The sequence below is a fragment of the Lynx canadensis genome, chromosome C2 (genome assembly GCF_007474595.2).
Source record: "Lynx canadensis isolate LIC74 chromosome C2, mLynCan4.pri.v2, whole genome shotgun sequence".
NCBI classification, from domain to species: domain Eukaryota; kingdom Metazoa; phylum Chordata; class Mammalia; order Carnivora; family Felidae; genus Lynx; species Lynx canadensis.
In genome coordinates, this window is record NC_044311.2 from 46,670,189 (window position 1) to 46,694,867 (window position 24,679).

The 24,679-nt window shown below is 36.5% G+C and overlaps 1 long non-coding RNA gene across 2 annotated transcripts in view; it reads right to left on the reverse strand.

Annotated features, from left to right (window-relative positions):
• Nucleotides 1-229: 229 nt before the first annotated feature.
• The window catches only part of LOC115523473, a 108,663-nt gene continuing 84,213 nt past the window's right edge, over nt 230-24,679 (reverse strand). Inside the window, exons 5-7 of one of the 2 annotated variants that reach the window (XR_003971752.1) lie at nt 11,573-11,813; nt 5,082-5,168; nt 230-1,680 (exon numbers count right to left, since the gene is read on the reverse strand). This is a non-coding gene — a long non-coding RNA (uncharacterized LOC115523473). The remainder of the gene's footprint in view (nt 1,681-5,081; nt 5,169-11,572; nt 11,814-24,679) is intronic. The other variant, XR_003971756.1, reaches the window with a different exon arrangement.

The following is a 24,679-nucleotide window of genomic DNA, read 5'->3' on the forward strand; positions in this document are numbered from 1 at the left end:
TAATTTAAAAAAGAGTGAGTAGGATACTATCATTTATTTAAAATTTTTAAATTGTAGTTATTTCAATAATTACAATGTATTTGCTTCATACAAGAGTTTAAAGTTACAGAAGGGCATTATCAATAAAAATTATCCCTTTCACTTAAGTGTCATCCAAATACCTAGTTCCTCTGTGTAGCAACCCAGTGTCAGTTTCCTGTGTAACTTTCTAAAGATATTCATACACAAATAAGGAAAACATGTGTTTATTCTCATTTTTTCCCTTTTGTTCATACTAATCATAGCATCTTATACACATATCCACTTAATTTTTTAAATCATTTTCCATTTCAATATAAAAAGTATCACCTCATTATTTTTTCCTTCCCCATAACTCTTTTAAACTAAGGATTGTGTCATACATACATAAGTCATTAATACATGTGTGTGTATATAGTATATGCATATGAAAGATATATAGAATAATAATAAAATAACTACTCATTTAGCTACCTCATGGCTTGATATAGAACATTACCAATAAACTTGAAGCCCATTGTGTATAACGCTCCAATCAAATTTCCTTCTCTCTCATCATCCAGGTTTTTTTTTAATTCAGCTTTATATTTGACTCTTTAATGTTTTATCAGAGATTTATATGTATATATATAATTTATATAAATTATAATTTATAATATAAAATATGCATTATATATACATATATATTTATGATTTCTTATTTTCACATTGCATGTATTTGAGCAGTAATACAATAATACTGGATATATTTTTCTACAACATACTTTTTACATCAAGTGTGTGACTCATCTGTGTTAATGCACATAATGATAGGTCATTAATTTTCATCATTACAGAGGAGTCCACATAGGATTATTCATGCTTCTATTATAAGATGTACGAATTGTTTCCAATTTTTTGCTCTTATACATAATATGCTATTAACTTTCTTGGGTATGTCTCCTGCATATGAGGTATCTAATAGTGGAACTGTTGAATCAGGGGCATGAGCACCATCACATTTATAAGATAATACTGAATTGTTTCCCAAAGTGCTCATATGGATTTACACTGCCATTACCATACTTCTTAGTCTTTGCAAATCTGTGACTATAAAATTGCATCTCATTTATTTTTTTTTCTATTATTAAAAATTAGCTTAGTAATCTTTTCATGGGAAAATATGTGTTTTCATATCAGAAATATGTGTTCATTTGATATAATCACAGAAGAGAGTATAAAATGTGTAGGCACAATTTAAAGAGTAATTATAAAGCAGACTCTTGTATAACTATAATTCAGGTAAGATTCAAAACATTTCCAACATTTCAGAAGGTTCTTCATGTCCATTCCCAGTATTTCTTTATTCATCTTCCCAGAGGTAACCATTGTCCTGATTTTTTATGTTAATAGTCTTCTTGCTATTGTTTGTTATCACTCATATATATATTTGTAGTCACTAGAGCTTAGTTGTGTCTACGCACAACTTTTATATAAATGGAAACATGCCATCTTGCCTTGTAAACATTTTTACATGTAATTCCAGTTCATTCCTATTTAATGCTGTATAGGATTCCACAAAAGAAACATAGAACAATTCATTTTTCCATTCCATTCTTTTTGGTCATTTTGGTTATTTCTAGTTTTAGCTATTTCAGTCCTCTATGAATATTCTTGTATTTCCTGAAACACAGAAAAAAAGAGATGACCTCAAATATATCAGGAGCAGAATTGCTGGGTCATAGCATATGTCTATGTTCAACTCATTTAGATGATGTCAAATTATTTTCAAAAATGGTTGTATCAAAATTATAATTCTACAGCAGTCTGCAACAGTTTCTACTGCTCCAAATCTTTACTACTTCTTGATTCAGTCTGTTGTTGTTGTTTGTTGTTTTCCCAACCAATCTGGTAGGTATGTAATGACATATCACTGTAGTTTCCGTTTTTATATTCCTTTTTAGCATGACTTTTAAAAATTATTTTTATGGATTTTTGTATTTTCTCTTATGAAATGCCATTTTGAGTTATCATTTTAATGACTAATTTCGGAACTATTTGAATAGTTTAGATATGAATTCTTTGCAGTTAGATGTGTTGTAAATATCTTCTCCCACTCAATCACTTATTTCTTCATTTTCATTATGATTTCTTTTGATATATAGAAGTTTTTTATTTCAATGTAGTAAAAGTTGTCAGTATTTTTATTTATATTTAGTTTTGCTTTTGTGTTTTATTTTTTAAAATCCTTATTTATCATGAGGTCATAAAGTAATTGTCTTAAACTAGCATACAAAATTGGCTTTCACATTCCATCCAGAATTGATTTTTGTTTATGGCTTGAGGTAGGGATCAAATTTCATTCTTTTCCATTTGTATACTTAATTGTATGAGTTATTTACTTAAAGTCCATTTGATCCCCAATTATTTTCCATGTACTTCTTTTATAAATCAAGTGTCTATATTGTGTAAGTCTGTTTGGGTGTTTGCTTTCCATTTCAGTAGCCTATTTCTTGCATGTCTTAGTTTTACTGCTTAATATAAAACATGCTGACATCCATTAAGGTAAAGCCTCCCACTGTATTCTTCTGACAGTGTGTTATAGCTATCTTTGGACTTTTTCACTTCCATAAATTAAACTGATACTTTTACAATATTAAGTAATCCATACATGAACATGATATATCAACTTCCCACAATGCACCAGTCTCACCTTTTTTCCTCTTACATGGCTGTTAACACTGAAGTCAAGGAATAGTAAGTTCTTTAGGCAACCACTAGTTTTAGCACCTACTTACCTTCTAAGGTTGGACTTATTTAGGTTTTGTTTCCTTTAAAAAATTGTTGAATTTCTCCATAAATTTTCATTTTCACAGTTTTGTTCAATAGGGTTTTTAGGGATTTTTTTTTCTATTTTAAATTCTATTCTTTTAAAAATTAAATACCTGGTATTCAGGATGACAATTGACAGTTGTATATTGATACTTTTTAAAGTAACCTCTTCAAATTTTCTCATTAATGCAAGTGATTTATTAGATTATATTGATTTTCTTTGTTGACAGTCATATTATCTATAAAAAAAATGTTAGTTTTTTTTTCTTTCTTTCTAAATAATTTACTCTTTTGTTTATCTTACTTTACTAGCTGGAACACCAAAATATATGCAGAATATAAATGACAAAGTAGGAATATTTTCCTTATTCCTGATTTTAAAGGGAATGCTTTTAATGCTGTACCATAAAATTGAGATTGCTATACATTTGAGTAGGTACCTCATATCAGATTTTTCAAATCTTCTTTTGTACCTAGTTCTCTAAAAATTTTAACATAAATTGATTTTAAATGTTGTTGAATGTTTTCTCTACATTGAGATGATCAGAGAAATGATCACATTTTTTTCTTCTGTAATTTATTAATCTTTTTTTTTTTAATTTTTGGAATATATCCAAATTCCTTATTTCTTGTATCTTGAGAGGATGTACCCTCCCCTCTTTTTCTCTTCTCATTGTCAAGGTACAATATCAACCCAGAGCTACATTCAAATAAATTCTTTGCTTGAGGTCTTTTAGATGTTACTGGCAGTTAGAACTTGGGGCACATAACTGAGTGGGAGTTGACCTGTGAACCAATTTTCTAACAGGTAATATTTTATTCTTTTATTCACAACCATGGTCAATACAGCCATGTTTACCGTGTTTACATGGTCTTTCCATCCCCTACCCAACATTTTTATTATGGTTGTAGTCATTTGGTGTCCCATTTTTATGAGTGGGAATCTCTGATTCAGCTTCCCACAATGCACCAGTCTCACCTTTTTTCCTGTCTTACATGGCTGTTAACACTGAAGTCAAGGAATAGTAAGTTCTTTAGGCAACCACTAGTTTTAGCACCTACTTACCTTTGAATTTGCGCACCTACTTGGCTCTCAATTTGTGCTTTAGTTTCATTTTGACATCTAAGGCATTTACTTATTTAATTGCAAACTTAGCCAAGTATATGAAATGTTTTAACGCATGATGTTTAGTTGTTTTATAGTGGGAGGGTTTTCTTGGCTAAGGGAGAGGACACTTTTTATCTGGCCAAATGGAATTCAATTGTATGCATGTAACATCATCTATGTAGCCACACAGTCTTTATTTCCAATGTTTATGAAAACAAGGCTATAAAAGTCATTTCACAGAATAGGAGTATACAAGTAAAAAGTTTTGGAATTACAGGTGCAAAGGGTTATATGCATTAACACTGTAATATATATTGACAAATTGTTCTCCTTAGAGGTTGTATAACATTCTATGTATGAAATTACCTGTTTCTCTTCACTCTAACAAGAATATTTGTTACCAAACTGACGTTGGCCAGTCTTTAGAGATAAAAAAAAAATGGCATATCAGTTTTGGTTTAATTTGCTATTCTCATATTTTAAGTAAAGGTGAAGTCTTTATATATGTTTAAGGAGCATTCATAGCTCTTCTGCAAATTTTATGTTCATATTTGTGTTTATACTCTTTGCTCCCTTTCTGTTGGATTTTGGTCATTTTCAAATTGATCTATATTTTAGCTCATGGTCTGTGATATGAATTGGCAATATTATTTTTCTGTTTTTGGTCTTTTTATTTTGTTGTTATTGTTGAGAAGCATTTTAATGAGATAAAATATTGCCTCTGGATTATACATCAACATTGGGAAAGCCTTCTAACTTGGGGTATTAGGAATTTGCACTTTCAGCATTACTTACTTTTTCCTTTATTTTTTGAGAGAGAGAACATGAATCGGGGAGGGACTGAGAGAGAGGGGAACAGAGGATCCAAAGGGGGTTCTGTGCTGACAGGCTGACAGCAATGAGCTGAATGCAGGACCTGAACCCATGAACCGTGAGATGATGACTTAAGCCGAAATCAGATGCTCAGCAGACTGAGCCACTTACTTTTTTTCTTTAATCAAGTTTATCATTACTATTGTTCCTTTCCTGAAACTGTAAGTACATAGGTTCAGGATATCTATGGCTATTTGCCTCATTTTTTATATATGTGCTTTTTCAGACTCCCATCTGTAATTTAAGAGTCCTGAATAACATGCATGCTTACGCAACTGCACTTCATTTCTCTGATATTTAAATACACCACAGCATTCCTGGAGCAGTTGGTAGTTCTTCTTCCATTAGCATGGTCTGTCTGAGACAGAAGGAAAAAAAAATGAGCACAATTTCCTCAGGAGTCTAAGTATTATCAATAGATATTCTATGAACTGAGAAACTGAGAAAGAATCCAATACAGAAAACATCAACAGGATAGTAAGTCCTAAGTCCCCTCTCATTTAACATGATTGAATGAGATAGGCATTATATATACATATATATGTATATGTACACATATACATATATATGTGTGTGTATATATATATATATATATATATATATATATATCCATCCCAATTGACTCATGACTAAGGAATTTCATTTTGAATATTGCTTGGTTGATTAAAATTTAGCCATCTTATTGCAGAAACCATACTCATACAGCTGCATTGACATTTTCCTGTTTGGTCTATTTAAAGTGTGTGTTTGTCTGTGTGTGTGTCTGTGTGTGTTTCTCCATGTGTGTCTATGTGTGTTTTAAGCATCCGAGTGCCAAACTCTTCTGGAATTTTCAATTACATCACAACCATTTAATGTTCCTTACTCAAAAGCATTTATTTTATGCATGTATTAGGGAATAGCCCAGTAGCTGTGATCATACAAGATTATGTAGGCATCTATCCATGTGTAATATAGTAAGAATGAAGAATGATGGTTAATTCAGTGACTTGGTTAAGTGGAATTAAATATACTTCAACTGCATCTGCCATGGAGAGTGACGGTTAATTCAGTGAGTTGATTAGGTGGAGTTAGATTAAGACAGATTTAAATTGTACCTGCCATTTTTACATTTCTTAGAAATGACAGATACATTTTCAAATCTTTTAGTCGCCTATTTTTTTAGGGCAACTGTAACATTGTAGAGTTATAGATATAATCATGTTCTGGAAAGTTAATCGAAAACATTGGCCAAAATATTCTGAGAAAATAAAATACTTTCCCCGTTATATGATTGGCACTATTTGAGTTAGGATGAGTTTTTCTAAAATGTTTTCTTGTCTTTAGGAGATTTTTAGCTATAGACAGCTTACAAAAGTTGGCACAAAGTTTCAGCTTCCTTAATTAGATGTACCACATTTCACTTGGTTTTTGTCTTACTTGGAAATCTGAGAAAACACAACCTCATGGACTCATGAACAGCTGTTAGCCACTGGTTCCTCTGAAATAAATATACCAGACAAGTGTTGTTTGATATCTGTAAATATTATCATCATCATCCTTTTTATCATTACCAGAACTATCAATTACTGAGCATACACAGTATGTCTGTCACTGTATTCTGTGCTTTATTTGTTAATAGCCTGTAAGGGAACTGAAGAGTGTGAATTATTGTTCACATTTTGAAGATGGGGGAAAGCTCAGTTAGTTATCACTTCTGAAAAGGCAGACACTTAACAGGTGAGAGAATAGGATTAAAAACTGACCTTGTCTAATTCTTTCCTATTCAGTAGAAATTTCTCACCAACATGTTAGTTGAAAATCTGGTTTAAAATAACAGAAACCAACTTGAGTCAACTTAAAAAATAAGAATTAATGAACAGGATATAAGTTCATCTCATGAATTAGGCAGAGTAGCCAGTCAGACTTTTGGAAGGGATTAAGATAGCAACAGGAACATCATCAGAAATCCAGTGTATGTCTTTTGTCTTTTTTGCATTCTTTTGTTTTGTTCTCATCCCATCCTCTACTCCTCCCCCTCTTCTTCCTGGGACCTCACAAGTTTAATGGCTTTAGTTCTAAGGACACACAGAAAAGGCCTCTGAATCTCACTTTCTAATTCTCTGGAAGGAGAATCTAAATTTGATTGGCTCCATTGGTGACATGTCAGGTACTCACCATTAATAAATGAATGAAGGTGGGGAGGAAGGTTATATGTTACTAATATAATGGGAAAGGGCATCTCATCCCTGGAAAGACAGAGGCAATTCTCATAAAAGAGGTACAGCAAAGACTCACTAGAGGTACTAGCAAGTAGCTCACCAAAATCTACATTTTCTTCTTGGAACACAGACTACATATCTTAGTCTATTTTACAGCTAAGTATGGCAAAATGATAGAGTTTTTGTTATAGAATGTGACTGAAAATGGCATGTGCCGTTTCCAGGCATAGGCTCTTATAAAACTCATTTACCACCACCACCCCCCATTTAGGGCTGACTGGAACAGAGAGACCTTGGAAGCCATATTGTTAAGTTGGCAGAATTTCTGCAGCCTGGATTTCTAAGTGACTAGGTGGAGCTGAGCTATCTTGCCAAACTTCCCAAACTATACAGTACTGTTACTTGGAAGATAAAAATCTTTCAGTCTACTTGAGTAATGCAATTTGGGATATAACTTTTATACCAGTAAGGAGATCTCTCCTAAGTCACACCAAAGAGGTCTCATGGGCTGAGGAGACATCTCAGGAGACATTTTGTATAACCTCAAAACTGTCGAGAATGAAACAGAAAATCACAAAAGAACCGTAAATAAGCTATAGCAATAAAATTTCCTTGAAGTCACCTATTTAATTTCAAATACTTATTTTATCATATCTATCAAATGACTTTGTATACACAATATCACTTACTCTCATTGTGGTTGTAACTGAAATCCTGATATTATCCAAGCTGAGATTCATTTTGCTTGGTTTATCTTAATAATATGCTGAGAGGATGGAGTCTACTTGTTTTCCGTTTTTGCTCTGGGCATACTTTCCAAAGCAACTCATTGTCAGGAGACCGTTCCAAAATATTGAGTATATAGTTTTGTATATAATGCTCTGCTTAACAATAGAAATACCAAGTTAATTCAGCACAGCCATTCTCCCAAAGGAGATTACTATATAATTGAACAAAAGAGACACAGAACTCTACAATGATTAAATAGCAATATAAAAAGTTTCAAATGCCAAACACAAATCTTTTCTTCATGTATTCAGTTAAAAAATAAAAAAGGTTTCATAAGTATGTATTCTGTATCTCCCTTTTTTAGGTTAGTGTATTACATATATAACCGTACATCATAAATGTCTGGAGGATTAGTCTCCCAAATATTAATAGTGGTTATTATGAAAGAAATTGTAGGTAATATTTAATGGTTTGTTTATTTTTATTCTCTTTTTCTACTTTAACAAATTTGTAATTATGTTTAGAATAAAAATTCTAATGGAAAAATCTGTAGGCAAAGAGGGGGGAATTCTGTTCATTCCCTGTGAGTTAATTCTAAAATACTTTAAAAAGAGAGGTCAAGGAAAATGTCAAGTGGCAAGCTGTGTTTATTTTGTAATAGAGAGAAGGGGTAAAGGGAGATAAGATGGAAATTAGTGGAACAACCACACCTTAAGAACTTCTCAAATATTTGAACTAGGATACAGTCCGTGAGAAGTTATTACATTAATAAATATGCATTAAGATTTCAATACTAGGTTAATTTAAAAGATACTTTAGTCATTTGGAGCTGAATTTCCCTTTTTACAAGTCAAATGGATCTTTTGTATATTATTCTGGCCCAGGAGAGGGCAGACCACCACACATAAAGAAATTTAACTTGATTTTGTAAAGAAATAATGCCTATGGCATGACCAAATCCTTGCAAAAGGAAATGGCATCTCATCCTCAAAATATGCGTTGTTCTTTCTCTGTTATTTCCATTCCCATTTGTAGCCATCTTCAAACACAAGTGCTGCTTTCTGAATAAATTATTACTGTAATAACTTTGGTGCCATGATTATCCTTCCTAAAAGGTTTGCACTTATTCTGATGAGATTGTTTCCACTTAGTTAGTGGATCCATTTTAAAAATGAAAGTTTGCTGCTCTTTTAAGGAAAACAAAAATACTTTAGAAATAAACTGGTCCTCTCTTTTTAAGTAAGCAAAGAAATTAATGCCAAAGTAGTTAACTTAAAAGAGAGGCATGATAGTCTGAACATGAATGATTCAGTGGAAAAAGTCCACCGAAATTAAACTCCTTGCAGAAAAAAAAGTTAAGCCTATTTCCAAACTATTTAATATTATTAAATATGTTTTAAGAGTTGACCATCTATTTGAAAAAATTTAACAGATAAATTATTACCATGTTAAATTTGTTGAAACTACCAACTGGCTTTTTAAAATATTCAACTAAATTGAATATATGATAAAATGGTTTGGTAACTATATCATATTATATCTTGGGTGCTTCACTAAGATTTGCTAAGAATTCATCATAATCGAATGTGCCCTTTTGCCATCTGGTTTAAATTGTATTTGAGGCCAAACCCTAAAGTACAAAATGTCAGGTTGATATTTAAAATAAGTTCAAGGTTTTAAAAGTTATCCAAAAACTTATTTGCCTTTGGTTTTCTCATTCTCTGTTTAATGAGCTGATATTAAAATGACCTGCCATTATTAAGGTAAGGACTTAAGAATTACAGACATATGTGCAAATTAGCATAGAACTAAAACCTGAAATTAATGGGGACCCAAGGAAGAATACCTTCCAGGACATTATTTTTCTGAGGTTTTATTATCTACTCTTCTGCCAGAGAACACTTAATTAGTAACTGAACAAATTACTCCAAAGATTTTAGGATGTATTATTATAAATAGTTTTCAAAAACATTTAAAGAAACAAGTTAATATTCTCATAAACCCCCAAGAGATTAAAAATGTGCTGATGTATTTGATCAGGCCGGAATAAAGCTTTAAGCCAGTAATTATATTGACAAAAGCTATCACTCTCCAAAGATTGGATATAAATATCTGTTATGTTATATGAGACAATTTATTAAAAATCACATGTCCCATGATGTCACTCTTGAAAAACAAACATTTTTAAAATTCTGAGATGGGAATTTTTTAAATACACAAGATTAACTTTGAACTTCAGAAAGGAAAGAATAAGCCTCAGTTAAACTATTCTCCACCTCCATGTATGGTTCAGAAGTCACAAGAAAAGTAAAGGTAGCTTAGAACCTTTGATTTATGATCCATTAGACTGTCTTTTGGTGACTTATTTAAAGCATAAAACAAATCTTTTCATTACTTTTTTTGAGTGTTATAACTCTAGCAATTAAAGGGGGACATGATATACTACTAAGGCTCTCTGAACATACTCTCAAAAGTGGAAAGTGAAGAAAACTAAACCTGGTTGCCACAGATTTACAGCTCATGAAGTTACCAGTATAAAATGTTTGCCTCTTCTGCTTGTTCATGTATTTAGGAGCTAGATGGCTTTCCCCCTGCCCTGGCTGCATGGAATTTAAAGCATATCACCTGTTCTAGAGTTTTGATTTTCCTGTGTTTATCAGCAAACAATTATACCATTTTAAATCTTGAAGGAATCTTGAAGTTACACTCACTCATTTTGTGGGACAAAACTAAAATCCTGGAAGAACACATAATTCACTCTGTGGCCAGAAATCAAGAATTTTTCACATTAAAATCAGATACACTAACTCAGTCATTTGTTTAGTAATAAAGGGTTCAAGAAAACCCATTGTGAACACCATCACAAGGACTACTGTTTAGGCTGCAGGTAGGCAGACATGGTTAGCCCCCATAGTTAGCCATCTGGTTGCCCTCAGGTCTCACCCCTGACCACCTACGTTCCCTGAGCTTGACATATGCCTTGTTTCCTGATGTAAGAGAAGCTTTGTGTCTCACTGTTGAATGAATGGTGGAGAAGGGCTGTGCTCAACTACCTGTATTGGAAGTTCCACCCAAGTGTCATCCAGTAGAAATATAATCTAAGTCAGAAATAGAACTTTAAATATTCTCCTGGCTTCATTTTGAAAAAGTAAAAAGAAATAGGTAAAAATACATTTTAAAATATGTTTTATTTGGGGTGCCTGGGTGGCTCAGTCGGTTAAGCATCTGACTCTTGAGTTTGGCTCAGGTCGTGATCTCATAGTTGTGAGACTGAGCCCCACGTCAGGCTCTGCAATGAGCATGGAGCCTGCCTGAGATTCTCTTTCTTCCTCTCTCTCTTCTCCTCCCCATTTTCTCTCTTTCTCCCTCTCTCTCTCTCAAAAAAAAAAAAAAAACTTAAAAAAATAAAACGAGGGGTGCCTGGGTGGCTCAATTGTCTAAGCACCAACTTTGGCTCAGTTCTCATGGTTTGTGAGTTCAAGGCCCGGGTCGGGCTCTGTAATGACAGCTCAGAGCCAGGAGGCTGCTTCGGATTCTGTGTTTCCTTCTCTCTCTGCCCTTGCCCCACTCACGCTCTGCCTCTCAAAAATAAATGTTAAAAATTTTTGAAAAAAATAAAAAATAAAATGAAATATGTTTTATTTAATCCGACATATCCAAAGCATTATTGTTTCACATGCAGTCATTATAAAAAAAAAATTGTTGAAATACTTTACATTATTTTTTCCCTATTTCTTCTAAACCTAGTGTGTATTTTACACTCACAGTCCATCTCAATTCAGACCAGCAGCTAGTGTTTTGGGCAGTTTGACGCCATTGCCTCTTCACTTACCTACACAGGTCCCAAATAAAAAGAAATGATTGAGTAACTGTGAACAGTTTAGCAGATCCATAACATTTTATCATGATATATATAAAGAAGCTGATGCTCAGTTTTTACATCACAGGAGTTCAGTGGTTAAGTGTGCAGAGTTCCAAACCCAAACTCGTTAGGTTCAAAACCTCCTTACTTTGCACTCAATTACATGTCCTTGGACACATTGGTAAACCTCTTTGTGCTTCAGTTTCCTCATCTGTAAAACAGCAGAAGTAGAATGTTACCAACCTCATAGGATTGTTAGAGGATTAAATAAGTCAAGATGCCTAAGCACATAGAAGAGGGCTAGGAAATGTATTGGCAGTTGTTATTATTTACTATTATTACTTCTTCAGAATAATGATTTTTAAAGTATGTTCCTTAGACCATCAGCATCACCTGCAAACTTGTTACAAATGCAGAATTACTAAGAATCTTCATTTTAATAAGATTTCAAGATGGATTCATATGCACATTAAAATTTGGGAAGCAATGTCCTAGAGATTAAGCAGAGAAATTATAAAAATGACAAATGTGACATCTGGGAATTACAATTTATGCCATAATTTGTGAGGAGAAAAACTGGTATCTTAGGGTTCTCCAGAGAAACAGAACTCTCTCTTTCTAGAGATAGATGACAGATGATTGATAGATAGATGATAGATTGATAGATAGATAGATAGACAGACAGACAGACAGACGGACAGACGTAGATGAGGGGTACCTGGGTGGCTCAGTCGGTTAAGTGTCTGACTTCAGCTCAGGTCATGATCTCATGGTTCATGAGTTCGAGCCATGTCGGGCTCTGTGCTGACAGCTCAGAGCCTGGAGCCTGCTTCACATTCTGTCTCTCCCTCTCTCTCTCTGCCCCTTCCCTGCTCACACTCTGTCTCTCTCTCTCTCAAAAATAAATAAACATTAAAAAAAAGATATAGATAGATGATAGATAATAGATGATAGAGATATCTAGAAAGAGAGAGAGAGAGAGAGATTTATTTCAAGGTATTGGCTAATGCAATTATAGAGGCTAAGAAGTCCCACAATCTGCCCTTTGCAATCTGGAGACCCAGGAAATCCAGTGCTGCAATTTGAAGGGCTGAAAGCTGGAGAGCTGATAGTGTAGATTCCTGTTCAAGTCTGAAGGCCTGAGAACCAGGAGTGCCATGGGCAGAAGATTGTCCCAGTTCCAACAGTCAGGAGAGAGAGAGAGAGACAGACAGACAGACAGACAGACACAGACACAGACACAGACTCACAGAGACAGAACATATCCTCCCTTCCTCTGCCTTTTTGTTCTATTTAGACAGTCCCATATTGAGGAGGTCAATTCCCTTTACTCAAACTGTCAATTCAAATGTTAATCTCTTCCTGAAACACCTTCACAGACACATCCAGAAATCATGTTTTACCACTTATCTGGGCATCCCTTGATCTGGTCAAGTTGACACAGAAATTATCTGTCACACAAGGAAAAATAGTTTAAGCAAATAGGGAGCTGTAAAATACCAAAATACCAAAAGGAAATTTGTCATAGAGACAAAAACCTAAGGAATTCTAACTGTGACAAACAACTTCAATTAAATTAACTTTAACTTTGATGATTCATCACCACCAGAAAGACTGGTTCACTATGGCAGAAGAAATAAGAGAAACAAAAGTTAGAAAGAGAAGTCTGATGTCAGTCTCTCTGTCTTATAGCCCTCTTAGGTTATTAACAGCTCATATTTGCAGAACAATTAGTTGAGGATATTGCAGCAGATGATTTCCTCTCATATGATAAACTGAGAGACTGGAGGAAAATATGACTTTTACATGAGAGAGAATTAAATGTTGACATGACTTAAAATGTCGATCAGATCTTCATATCACATAAGTGCCTGTAGGATAATAACGTTACTAACAGTCATAATAAAAAGCAGCTAACATTGCTAAGTTCCAGTTACTTCAGGATGTGGCCTATGTTAGCTCACATATTTATCATAACAACCTAATCAGGTAAGAAAGTGATGCACGGATAGGGTAAATTACTTGCCCAAGTTCCCAAAGTTAAGAAGTCATTGAGACCAGCTCAATTTCAGACAGTCTGGCTCCTGAAACTGTACTCTTAACCACTGTGCCATACTGTCTACTTGACTTCCTAGTTGGAGAAAGGAGTTGGAGGATGACAGAGACCGAGCTGTCCAACAAGGAGCTGAATAACAAATTTCTAAATAGTCCCTGACTCTATAAAATATTACTCACGATTTCTTTTAACCCAAAAATATTTTTAACACCAAGCTCTTTCAGAAAATATGTACTAGGTAAAGCAATATTTGGTAAGTTGACATTAAAATTAATGTTACATAGAAAATTGAATTTATATTCAAGAAAGTGGATCTTTTAAAAGTATCAGAGGTTTGACGGAAAAATCTCGTCTATCTCAAATAACTAATAATAATATTTTGATGAGCCCTCAATTCTAAGAGTTAGATATAGTGGGCATGGGTGGTGAGAGAAATTAACTTTGCTAACTAGTGGATTTTCAGACTGTTCTGATACAGTCAATTCAGTAACTTCAAGTACAAATAGATTATTAAAATCTAGACTTCATTTTGCGTGCTTAATCATATTAATTTTTATTCTCTGTACCCACATCTTTGCTGGTGATAAGCTGGAGGTGATAAGGAAGAAATTTATGTTATGTCCAGCACATCCCTATCAGTAGCAAGAGTTTCAGCCCTGTTTTGATCATTACAGCTGACCTTGGATGCCACAGTGTGACCCAATGCCCAAATCCTAGTCCTTTTATGAGCCCTTTGTATTTGCTTGTTTTTCAGAGTTTGCACTGATGCTTTTTCTGATACTGCAAGCCTTTTCCTCTCCCTCACTCCCCAGTCGATGGTCCACCCCATAGACTCTTACTCCTGGGTTATTCTCGCTGTTCCTGTGGACAGCTATTTTGTGGTAACTGCAAGATAGGTAAAGCCTCTGCTGCCTTGGGCACTCTCTATCCATAGGATCTCATAGATCCATGTTGCTTCAATCCATGACCCTGTAGATTGACTTCAGAAACTTTGTTATCTCTTCTCTACCCTACTTCTCTGTAACCTGTAACTTTAACACTAAAGTCTAGCTCTGGGCTAAGCAGCTTTCAGATTAAAAAAAAAAAGTCATTAATCCAGATGTAGTGGTAGAAGAGATCCTGACCATAACTGTATAGAAAGCAGAGAAATAATTTATCCATTACCCATACTCCACTTATGAAGGAGAAAGGAAGGAATAGTTATGTGTTCTTGAGCTCTGTTCACCCCTAAATGTGCGCTCGCTCTCTCTCTCTCTCTCTCTCTCTCTTTCTGGTATCTTTTCCTTTTAGTATAGTTGCCTTAGAAGCACTGCTGTGTTTTCGCAAACTTTTGTACTGGAATCTAAAGTCTTTTGTTATTAGCCTTGAACTGTTTTCAGAGAAAACCTAAAATAGAATTATGAACTTCAGAGGATCAGGAAAAGGTTTCAATAATCTTCACTTTATCCCATTATCATAGCAAATGCCCAAATCGTAAAGAAGTAAAAATCTAGCAATTTATTTTTTATTTATTTATTTTTTTTATGAAATTTATTGACAAATTGGTTTCCATACAACACCCAGTGCTCATCCCAAAAGGTGCCCTACTCAATACCCATCACCCACCCTCCCCTCCCTCCCACCCCCCATCAACCCTCAGTTTGTTCTCAGTTTTTAACAGTCTCTTATGCTTTGGCTCTCTCCCACTCTAACCTCTTTTTTTTTTTTTCCTTCCCCTCCCCCATGGGTTCCTGTTAAGTTTCTCAGGATCCACATAAGAGTGAAACCATATGGTATCTGTCTTTCTCTGTATGGCTTATTTCACTTAGCATTACACTCTCCAGTTCCATCCACATTGCTACAAAGGGCCATATTTCATTTTTTCTCATTGCCACATAGTATTCCATTGTGTATATAAACCACAATTTCTTTATCCATTCATCAGTTGATGGACATTTAGGCTCTTTCCATAATTTGGCTATTGTTGAGAGTGCTGCTATGAACATTGGGGTACAAGTGCCCCTATGCATCAGTACTCCTGTATCCCTTGGATAAATTCCTAGCAGTGCTATTGCTGGGTCATAGGGTAGGTCTATTTTTAATTTTCTGAGGAACCTCCACACTGCTTTCCAGAGTGGCTGCACCAATTTGCATTCCCACCAACAGTGCAAGAGGGTTCCCGTTTCTCCACATCCTCTCCAGCATCTATAGTCTCCTGATTTGTTCATTTTGGCCACTCTGACTGGCGTGAGGTGATACCTGAGTGTGGTTTTGATTTGTATTTCCCTGATAAGGAGCGACGCTGAACATCTTTTCATGTGCCTGTTGGCCATCTGGATGTCTTCTTTAGAGAAGTGTCTATTCATGTTTTCTGCCCATTTCTTCACTGGGTTATTTGTTTTTCAGGTGTGGAGTTTGGTGAGCTCTTTATAGATTTTAGATACTAACCCTTTGTCCGATATGTCATTTGCAAATATCTTTTCCCATTCCGTTGGTTGCCTTTTAGTTTTGTTGGTTGTTTCCTTTGCTGTGCAGAAGCTTTTTATCTTCATAAGGTCCCAGTAATTCACTTTTGCTTTTAATTCCCTTGCCTTTGGGGATGTGTCGAGTAAGAGATTGCTACGGCTGAGGTCAGAGAGATCTTTTCCTGCTTTCTCCTCTAAGGTTTTGATGGTTTCCTGTCTCACATTTAGGTCCTTTATCCATTTTGAGTTTATTTTTGTAAATGGTGTGAGAAAGTGGTCTAGTTTCAACCTTCTGCATGTTGCTGTCCAGTTCTCCCAGCACCATTTGTTAAAGAGGCTGTCTTTTTTCCATTGGATGTTCTTTCCCGCTTTGTCAAAGATGAGTTGGCCATACGTTTGTGGGTCTAGTTCTGGGGTTTCTATTCTATTCCATTGGTCTGTGTGTCTGTTTTTGTGCCAATACCATGCTGTCTTGATGATTACAGCTTTGTAGTAGAGGCTAAAGTCTGGGATTGTGATGCCTCCTGCTTTGGTCTTCTTCTTCAAAATTCCTTTGGCTATTCGGGGCCTTTTGTGGTTCCATATGAATTTTAGGATTGCTTGTTCTAATTTCGAGAAGAATGCTGGTGCAATTTTGATTGGGATTGCATTGAATGTGTAGATAGCTTTGGGTAGTATTGACATTTTGACAATATTTATTTTTCCAATCCATGAGCAGGGAATGTCTTTCCATTTCTTTAAGTCTTCTTCAATTACCTTCATAAGCTTTCTATAGTTTTCAGCATACAGATCCTTTACATCTTTGGTTAGATTTATTCCTAGGTATTTTATGCTTCTTGGTGCAATTGTGAATGGGATCATTTTCTTTATTTGTCTTTCTGTTGCTTCATTGTTAGTGTATAAGAATGCAACTGATTTCTGGACATTGATTTTGTATCCTGCAACTTTGCTGAATTCATGTATCAGTTCTAGCAGACTTTTGGTGGAGTCTATCGGATTTTCCATGTATAATATCATGTGATCTGCAAAAAGCGAAAGCTTGACTTCATCTTTGCCAATTTTGATGCCTTTGATTTCCTTTTGTTGTCTGATTGCTGATGCTAGAACTTCCAGCACTATGTTAAACAACAGCGGTGAGAGTGGGCATCCCTGTCGTGTTCCTGATCTCAGGGAAAAAACTCTCAGTTTTTCCCCGTTGAGGATGATGTTAGCTGTGGGCTTTTCATAAATGGCTTTTATGATCTTTAAGTATGTTCCTTCTATCCCGACTTTCTCAAGGGTTTTTATTAAGAAAGGGTGCTGGATTTTGTCAAAGGCCTTTTCTGCATCGATTGACAGGATCATATGGTTCTTCTCTTTTTTTTTGTTAATGTGATGTATCACGTTGATTGATTTGCGAATGTTGAACCAGCCCTGCATCCCAGGAATGAATCCCACTTGATCATGGTGAATAATTCTTTTTATATGCTGTTGAATTCGATTTGCTAGTATCTTATTGAGAATTTTTGCATCCATATTCATCAGGGATATTGGCCTGTAGTTCTCTTTTTTTACTGGGTCTCTGTCTGGTTTAGGAATCAAAGTAATACTGGCTTCATAGAATGAGTCTGGAAGTTTTCCTTCCCTTTCTATTTCTTGGAATAGCTTGAGAAGGATAGGTATTATCTCTGCTTTAAATGTCTGGTAGAACTCCCCTGGGAAGCCATCTGGTCCTGGACTCTGATTTGTTGGGAGATTTTTGATAACCGATTCAATTTCTTCACTGGTTATGGGTCTGTTCAAGCTTTCTATTTCCTCCTGATTGAGTTTTGGAAGAGTGTGGGTGTTCAGGAATGTGTCCATTTCTTCCAGGTTGTCCAATTTGTTGGCATATAATTTTTCATAGTATTCCCTGATAATTGTTTGTATCTTTGAGGGATTGGTTGTAATCATTCCATTTTCATTCATGATTTTATCTATTTGGGTCATCTCCCTTTTCTTTTTGAGAAGCCTGGCTAGAGGTTTGTCAATTTTGTTTATTTTTTCAAAAAACCAACTCTTGGTTTCGTTGATCTGCTCTACAGTTTTTTTAGATTCTATATTGTTTATTTCTGCTCTGATCTTTATTATTTCTCTTCTTCTGCTGGGTTTAGGCTGCCTTTGCTGTTCTGCTTCTATTTCCTTTAGGTGTGCTGTTAGATTTTGTATTTGGGATTTTTCTTGTTTCTTGAGATAGGCCTGGATTGCAATGTATTTTCCTCTCAGGACTGCCTTCGCTGCGTCCCAAAGCGTTTGGATTGTTGTATTTTCATTTTCGTTTGTTTCCATATATTTTTTGATTTCTTCTCTAATTGCCTGGTTGACCCACTCATTCGTTAGTAGGGTGTTCTTTAACCTCCACGCTTTTGGAGGTTTTCCAGACTTTTTCCTGTGGTTGATTTCAAGCTTCATAGCATTGTGGTCTGAAAGTATGCATGGTATAATTTCAATTCTTGTAAACTTATGAAGGGCTGTTTTGTGACCCAGTATATGATCTATCTTGGAGAATGTTCCATGTGCACTCGAGAAGAAAGTATATTCTGTTGCTTTGGGATGCAGAGTTCTAAATATATCTGTCAAGTCCATCTGATCCAATGTCTCATTCAGGGCCCTTGTTTCTTTATTGACTGTGTGTCTAGATGATCTATCCATTTCTGTAAGTGGGGTGTTAAAGTCCCCTGCAATTACCACATTCTTATCAATAAGGTTGCTTCTGTTTATGAGTAATTGTTTTATATACTTGGGGGCTCCGGTATTCGGCGCATAGACATTTATAATTGTTAGCTCTTCCTGATGGATAGACCCTGTAACTATTATATAATGTCCTTCTTCATCTCTTGTTACAGCCTTTAATTTAAAGTCTAGTTTGTCTGATATAAGTATGGCTACTCCAGCTTTCTTTTGGCTTCCAGTAGCATGATAAATAGTTCTCCATCCCCTCACTCTGAATCTAAAGGTGTCCTCAGGTCTAAAATGAGTCTCTTGTAGACAGCAAATAGATGGGTCTTGTTTTTTTATCCATTCTGATACCCTATGTCTTTTGGTTGGTGCATTTAATCCGTTTACATTCAGTGTTATTATAGAAAGATACGGGTTTAGAGTCATTGTGATGTCTGTATGTTTTATGCTTGTAGTGATGTCTCTGGTACTTTGTCTCACAGGGTCCCCCTTAGGATCTCTTGTAGGGCTGGTTTAGTGGTGACAAATTCCTTCAGTTTTTGTTTGTTTGGGAAGACCTTTATCTCTCCTTCTATTCTAAATGACAGACTTGCTGGATAAAGGATTCTCGGCTGCATATTTTTGCTGTCTAGCACCCTGAAAATCTCGTGCCAATTCCTTCTGGCCTGCCAAGTTTCAAAAGAGAGATCAGTCACGAGTCTTATAGGTCTCCCTTTATATGTGAGGGCACGTTTACCCCTTGCTGCTTTCAGAATTTTCTCTTTATCCTTGTATTTTGCCAGTTTCACTATGATATGTCGTGCAGAAGATCGATTCAAGTTACGTCTGAAGGGAGTTCTCTGTGCCTCTTGGATTTCAATGCCTTTTTCCTTCCCCAGTTCAGGGAAGTTCTCAGCTATTATTTCTTCAAGTACCCCTTCAGCACCTTTCCCTTTCTCTTCCTCCTCTGGGATACCAATTATGCGTATATTATTTCTTTTTAGTGTATCACTTAGTTCTCTAATTTTCCCCTCATACTCCTGGATTTTTTTATCTCTCTTTTTCTCAGCTTCCTCTTTTTCCATAACTTTATCTTCTAGTTCACCTATTCTCTCCTCTGCCTCTTCCATCCGAGCTGTGGTGGTTTGCATTTTGTTTTGCATTTCATTTAAAGCGTTTTTCAGCTCCTCGTGACTGTTCCTTAGTCCCTTGATCTCTGTAGCAAGAGATTCTCTGCTGTCCTGTATACTGTTTTCCAGCCCAGCGATTAATTTTATGACTATTATTCTAAATTCACTTTCTGTTATATTATTTAAATCCTTTTTGATCAGCTCATTAGCTGTTGTTATTTCCTGGAGATTCTTCTGAGGGGAATTCTTCCGCTTGGTCATTTTGGATAGTCCCTGGTGTGGTGAGGACCTGCAGGGCACTTCCCCTGTGCTGTGGTGTATAACTGGAGTTGGTGGGCGGGGCCGCAGTCAGTCCTGATGTCTGCCCCCAGCCCACCGCTGGGGCCACAGTCAGACTGGTGTGTGCCTTCTCTTCCCCTCTCCTAGGGGCGGGATTCACTGTGGGGTGGCGTGGCCCGTCTGGGCTACTTGCACACTGCCAGGCTTGTGATGCTGGGGATCTGGCGTATTAGCTGGGGTGGGAAGGCAAGGTGCACGGCGGGAGGGGGGGCAGGCTTAGCTCGCTTCTCCTTAGGTGATCCACTTCAGGAGGGGCCCTGTGGCAGCCGGAGGGAGTCAGATCCGCTGCCGGAGGTTTGGCTCTGCAGAAGCACAGAGTTGGGTGTTTGCGCAGAGCGAGCAATTTCCCTGGCCGGAACCGGTTCCCTTTGGGATTTTGGCTGGGGGATGGGCGGGGGAGATGGCGCTGGCGAGCGCCTTTGTTCCCCGCCAAACTGAGCTCTGTCGTCCGGGGGCTCCGCAGCTCACCCTCCCTTTGTCCTCCAGCCTTCCCGCTTTCCGAGCAGAGCTGTTAACTTATGACCTCCCAGACGCTAAGTCGCGCTTGCTGTCAGAACACAGTCCGTCAGGCCCCTCCGCTTTTGCAAGCCGGACTCGGGGGCTCTGCTTGGCTGGCGAGCCGCCCCTCCGCCCCGGCTCCCTCCCGCCAGTCCGTGGAGCGCGCACCGCCTCGCCGCCCTTCCTACCCTCTTCCGTGGGCCTCTCGTCTGCACTTGGGTCCGGTGACTCCGTTCTGCTAATCCTCTGGCGGTTTTCTGGGTTATTTAGGCAGGTGTAGGTGGAATCTAAGTGATCAGCAGGACGCGCGGTGAGCCCAGCGTCCTCCTACACCGCCATCTTCTCTCCAACCATCTAGCAATTTAAATATAAATTAAGGGAAATGGTTTTTACTCTTCAGTAATATATACTGAATTAAAACTTATAAATACTGATAAATGAAGATCAACATTATGCCATCTGCAAAATCCTTTATTCTGCTGATTAAGAACACCAGTTATAAAATTGGAGAAATAAAACTAATACTGGCTCTAATCTATCTAATCTAATCTAATCTAATCTAATGTAATTTAACCTGACAGTTGCTCTAGTCTCCTGTTTTACAAAGATTTGGAAAGAGAGGACCGAAGGAATTATAAAGCCAATGACCTACTATCAACAACTTTGGAGATTATTGTTATTATTATCCCCATTTCATAGATGAGGACTCTGAGGCTTAGAAGTAATGTTCTTGCTCAAAATTGTATGAAAAAAATCTCTTGAATTGTGACAATAATTAAAAATATCTTGATATTGGCTCATATTAAAGATATCCATAGTATTCATATGATCTCAATTTCCTGTAAAAAGATACACGATTTTCAGTACATTTACCAAAGTTCAATGACTATTGTTTAAAAGTAGCAATAGATGTGGCTACTCATTGTGTATTCCAAGGTCATATACTATCAAGGGTATATACCAAAGAAGATGAATTCTAAAGAAAAATGAGAGGAAGCCAAATTGGATAAGTTTCACAAAAGAAATCAAGCAGATTTCCTTGGTGTCAAGATATTGGGCAACCTTCTCAAGCAGGACTGCTTCTCATTCTCATTTCTCTCACCTTATCCCACAGCATGTAGCCTCATAAATGCCTAAGCAAATGTCTGAGCATTAAATGATGAATTTTAAGTCTGCTCATGAGATCTAAGCAGAGATTATCTTGAAATAATAGAATGGTATTCAGGCCTTTCAAAGTCTGACTATACACTATACACTAAGTCTCCTAGAATTAGTGTTGACCAGCCTGAGATGGTATCTTCCAAGCCAAGTGAACTGTAGTCCTCTGACAGCAGTATCTCTTACAAAGACAGATTCCTTAGGGAAAAAAATTAATAATCTGTCTTTACAATTAGCTTAAGTGGAAAGAAGAAGTGAGTAGGACAATGCCCTGTCCCGAAATTATCCTATGTACCTTATAGATATAGTTCTGATTAAATTAATTATATTCCGGCTTATATACCTCAGAGTCTTGTGAATTAGCTAGAGTGAGTAACCTGTTCTTCTGACCATGCTAAATCCAGGACAGTGGTAAGAATCTTTATCACAATTAGTATCAGGGCTGAAACTAGGACCATTTTAAGTTCTTTCTTATTTTCAAACTCATGTTGCTCATATACCAGTGGCTCCTAATTTTTTTTTTCACTTAAAAGACCCCTTTGAAAATCTGATGAAAACTAAAAGTGCGACATATGCCTAAGAAACAAAAAAAATTGTCATTTCAAGGGTTAGAACTTGAAGCTTATCCATAGACTCTCACTTAGGAACTCTCATCCTGAAGAGACTTGCCACCTGATTCAGGAAAAGATAATCACCAAATCATCTTACAGAATGCTATATTGCTCACACACACACACACACACACACAGAGAGAGACAGAGAGAGAGAGAGAGAGAGAGAGAGAGAAATTCCACTCTCAGAAAGAAACTGGAGGTCCCTTTTGTTTAGATAAGCTTAGTGATGGTTAGAGGAAAATTGCACTGCCCATAAAGGAAAAAGAAATGTAAGTTGCTAAGGGAGATACCTAAAAGAAAGAATCTTGGAGCTATTGGCCTCTGTGAAGAAAGAACAGAAAAACAAGATCCTGGTAGTGATGTGGCAGAGGAAGGTCTGGAGCAGAGACAAGTCCTTGGAGGGTTGAACTAGGTTAGGTTGAGGCAGCATACAACCCTCACAGCTCAGTGCTTTACTTGTCCTAACACAATGAAAAACTTTTCCACATCTCATCCCAGGGGTCTGAGCAGCTACTCAGGTCACTTGCCTTTTAAGTGGACACTTGGCAATATAGGCCACTTCAAACTTTTGTCTCTACCATCAAAACCAAAGGTTTTCTCATGATTGCTATACCTGGGGAAGAGAGAGAGTCTAAGGTCTCATATCTGCAATAAACACATTTCACTTCTTTTTCAAAAAGATTTTTAATGTTTATTTTTGAGGGAGAGAGAGACAGAGAGACAGAGAACAAATGGGGGAGGGGCAGAGGGAGAGGGAGACACAGAATCCAAAGCAGGCTCTAGGCTCTGAGCTATCAGCACAGAGCCCAATGTGGGGCTTAACGCACGAACCATGAAGTCATGACCTGAGCCTAAGCTGGTCGCATAACCAACTGAACCACCCAGGTGCCCCAACACACTTCATTCACTTCTATCACAGTGCCTTGATTGAAACTAGTCACAGGATCCCAGCCTACCTAAGGGGGTTGGGAACTAAGAATTTCCACATATTCAGAATGAGAAGATGTTAGTTCCAAAAATGTCTACTATAAGACATGTCTAATAGAGGAGTCCTAATTTGTTTGCGGGCAGTATCCATTATTAAACTTTTCATTTGTCTCCCCTGTGAAACCCTCAATGAAATACATAACTTTTCTCATTCTTTCGAGGGACTCAGAGAGGTGCTGAGCTCTGCATATAAGTGGAGCACAAACTAGGTATAGGAAGCCCCACTTGAGGTACAGTTAGAGTACAGTGTGCAGAAGACTGCCATCTGATGATAGAGTACCATGAGACAGGCAGTTTTCATGGTGGAAAAGAACTGCCTGGCTTCCAGTCCAGTCTACATTCTACAATTCTGGGGGAAGTTAAGTGACTTGCCCGTCTGTAAAATGAGTAAGCTGGATCTTATCCTGCCAGTGTTAAATTGTACAGCACTGGTAATAGATGCAAAAGCAATTAAAGAAGAGAGAAATCAATTTAAGGAGTAAAATTATTTTTGGCAGGTAACCTCATTTTTTAGCCTATCTGACCAATCCATTACTACCTCTGATGATCACTTCTATTAATGAGATTTTATTAGGTAATATATATCAAAAAATCTAATTTTGTTCCCTAAATTATAGCACTCGGCATAAAAAATATTCTCCAGTTACATCAAGTGGGATACAATATTGACTCTAAGTCCGTTTTATTTTCATTTCTATTTAAAGAAAATACATTCTAACATGGGTAAAACTTTGTACGATGTATTTATCTCAACATTTAGTAGATGCATTTGGGATAATTGCATATACAAAGGTGATCATATATCAGGGTTTGCCTGGGACAGTCACAACAAAATTATGAATAGCCCCCAGTTTCCTTCTCAAGTGTGTCCCAGTTTGGGTAGTAAATTATATGTTACCCAATATGTATACCATATGATTTTTAGTAACTGACTTTTGTGTACACTAAGCAGCAGGGCCCTTACTTGCTACTATTATAATCAGACCCCAAATTAACTTAAGTCAAACACTTGGGGACACTCAGAATTCATGCAAAATATCAATTTATTTTTTATTTCTTAATTGTTCAATCCAGATGGAAGGTTTTCCATGTTCAGATCACCAGCTGAAACAATCAAAATGAGTAATTGTTTTCTCCTGAATCATTTACAAAAGGAAATCCTCCATTTGAGGTGA